We start from the raw sequence: 3522 nt of genomic DNA, 5'->3' as shown, positions 1-3522 counted from the left end.
AATAATACAAAAATACAAATACAAAATATTCTGAGGGAGTCCGTCGGTACAACCATTTAAATTTTGACCGGTCAAAATATCATTATTTACCTACGGAAGTCCATCGGTTCTTTTTTAAAAAAAAGTAGAAATTAAAAAGTTCAAAAGTATCGAGAGACTTCGTCGGAAAGTCCTTCGGAATACCAACGAAAAAAAGCCCGTCGGTACTGTTGCGTCGGTAAACATATATTTTTTAGTAGTGACTCCTCAAATGGTAATAGATTCATTCTTTTCGAAGCAAAGGGAGTAAGCATTTTTTGCCGATAGCTCTCATTAATCGTTTAGCAATAATATAGAGCATTCCTCACTTTGGAACTTCTTAATAACATAGAGCATTCCTCCATGGAAATTGTTTAATTATGTTCGAAAACTTTAAGAAGAGAAGATCAACTTTTCAGGAATCATTTTATAATTTTTTTTGTTTCCTTTATTTTAATGTAAACAACTTGAAACTAAACAGTAGGTTATGGAGACTACGTACCATCTTGGTTTTATTATCAAGAAAAACCTATACAGTTACAAAAACAGTAAGGAATAAATACAAAAGAAAATATGATACATGTACCTCAAAACATTCACACTGTCGCACAACACACATAAATACAAAACACAAAATGATTGAAACTAAGAGTCCTTTGGACTATTGATTCACAAGTGCACATTGCTTTCTAATTTCACCATTAGAACCTGTCTTCACTTCAATTCTCCCCATTTTTTCCATGGCTTGAGCAAATTCAGCATAGAACTCTTTGAGTGATCCTTTTACAAGTTGGTTGATGTATGACTTTGTCGTAGAACTCGTCGTTAAGGCTGCATCAGATTGGAACAAACCTCTCCTCTTGAGCAAAAGCTTGAAGTAGCTAAGATCAAATGTCCTAAAACTACCAGGGTCCATCTCGACTATTGTGGTATTATCATTAACGGATTTGCATTTTTTGGCCTTAAGATTGGCCGCATATTCACTGTCCAAAGATGGATCTTGAGTACCAAAAGTTCCAGTGAAATTGTACAGACGTGAGGAAAATGATGGGCAATGAGAAACTCCAATAGTGTGAGCACCTGAAACATGATAAAATATAGTAAATAAAAGTCAGCTAACTTTTCAATGAGATGGCCACGCAATTCATCATGATATCAGAGACATAGATTCCGAGGTCAAGTCTCACCGCCATCTATTAATACAGCCTATATATAAACATGTGGACTAGAAAAATTAAAAGAGTATGTATTTTGAGTTACCAGACAAAAGGACCAAGTCTTTTAGATCAAGACCCTTCTTGGCAAAAGATGACTGGAGTCTGGTGAAGTTACTAGTTGGAGCTGGAATGTCTGCTAAGGCTTCTGAGGCATTTGATATTCTTCCATCTCTTCTACCAGTTATGGACCTCCCTATATATTATTGAGAAAAAGTAGAAGGTGAAAAGAAAAATGGTTCAAGAAGTAAATTATTTATTTGCTCAAATATTTGCTTACAGTGACAACTACAGAGTCTCTAGCAACCAAGGCAATAATATCGGCACAAGAGACAATTCCGGGGCATTCAGCTTCAACTATTTTCTTCACACCATCAATAAATGAGAATCCTCTCAGTGTTTGATTTGGGATTGCCACTTTTTCAGTCTGATTTCCCGTACTCTTAGTCGAATTCAGGAGCACAGAAGCATCACAGCCCTGCCAATACCCAAAAAGAGAAAGAATAAATCACAAAAATGAAATGTAGCAAATGAGTTACTGCATGTGAACAACAACAACTACGTATCAATCCCAAGCATGTTATGCCAGTTACATGAGTAATCATTCATGTCGCGCTATTTAAGTCCGTCTTAATCCAATAACAATAAATATATATACTTACCCTGACAAAGCAATCATGAAAATGCATTCGGAGTAAGGCAGCTGCAAGAGACGGAGCGTTCGGAATGTGCTTCTGGACATAGTTTTGAATAATCTTTTCTGCTTTTGGGAAGCTCTTGCTATAGAAGTTGAGTTGTAACTGGCCATGGCTAGACCCTAAGATTCCTACAAAAAATAACATTAGAAAACCCAAAGAGCTAAATGTAGCCATTTTGGAATATAATGCTACTTAGTTTTCAAAGAGATGTCTTGTTTTGTTGCATTTCTGTACTCAAACAGCATGCATTAGAGCTAATTTATAGGCACTTTTCTTGTTTGATCTAACTAAAATGTGTTAATTCTTTATACTATTTGTCTTTCTTCTGTCCTTTTTAGTTTTTTTATTATAGCATTAGATTAGTGATTAATTATAGTTAGTCACTTATTGTACTTGTTCAATCAGATCATATGTCATAATCACGTTGACCGATCTTCCTTTTATTTTTTTTCAAATAAACGGCTCCTTGTTGGATTTAACTTTAAGATAAATTGATGCTAATTAAAAATGAAAACAATTCAAATTCAACAGGATTCGCCAGATTTCTAGTTTACACGGTAGCTAACGAAATAATGAAGCCAATGGCATATGTAGGATTTTGGGCAAGTGATGTCAAGATGTGTGCGTGAAGTTTCAATTGAATTCCCTTTGAACATGTCACTGTTGAATTCCCTCGACATATGACAAAAGGAGTCAGGGGAAGCTAGAGCTTCGACAACGGGTTCGACCAAACCAGTAAGTTTCGTCCAACTATATATTTGTCTTAAGAAATTCATTGAATAAGTAGAAATTCTTACTTTAGAACTTAATAACAGTTGACTTTATATACACCGTGAGTATACGGATGCAGGGGCGAATCTAGCAGCCAATATGTGAGTTTATCTGAGCCCATAGCTTTTAGCCTAGACAGAGATTTATCTGTACAAAACCCGTCAAAATTGTTGAAAATATGAACTGTGAACCCATAAATCAAATAAGATAATAGGTTCAACGATTAAAACATGAGTCGTGAACCCGTACAATTGAAATCCTGGATTCGCCTCTATTCGGATGAACCATCTTCCGTCCCTTAGCCCTGCCATAGATATGTTCATGTTGCTGCATGTGAAGTCCAGAGGTAGATCCAGTATAATGTTACCGGGTTCAATGAACATCATATTTCCGGGCGCGAAATATAAATTTATGTGTAAAATTTACTAAAATTATAATGAATACTAGGTCTGAACCCATAACCGTAAGAATAAAATAGGTTCAATTTCAAGAATCATAAAGATTTACTCATAGAGTTTAAATCATGGATACGCCTCGGGACTCTAAAGTCCGAGTTCATTTAACAACAGGAACTAGTATCTACTACTATAGCAGTTAGGATAGCTCATGTTGCATGGAGTGATGCTTTTGAATAACCTTATTAAATTAAAATTTCGAGCTGTTTTACTACTTTTTTAAGGGAAAAAAAAAAAGAATCTATGTCAAAGGTTTTCAGTGAGATTTGGTCTTAAAATTGATACACTACTAGAAATTCGGCAAAAACCGACCAACTTTGATCGGCCATAAAAGGGCCAAAAATTGACCAAAGTTGGTTGGTTTTT

At 35.3% G+C, this 3522-nt stretch overlaps 1 pseudogene; it reads right to left on the bottom strand.

The window, feature by feature from the left end:
- Positions 1-612: 612 nt before the first annotated feature.
- LOC104246123 (peroxidase 3-like) lies at positions 613-2110 on the bottom strand (annotated as a pseudogene).
- Positions 2111-3522: the final 1412 nt, after the last annotated feature.

This window comes from Nicotiana sylvestris, chromosome 6 (genome assembly GCF_000393655.2).
Source record: "Nicotiana sylvestris chromosome 6, ASM39365v2, whole genome shotgun sequence".
NCBI classification, from domain to species: domain Eukaryota; kingdom Viridiplantae; phylum Streptophyta; class Magnoliopsida; order Solanales; family Solanaceae; genus Nicotiana; species Nicotiana sylvestris.
Note: the sequence above shows the minus strand (reverse complement) of the source record. Positions and strands in the feature narration are given on the sequence as shown.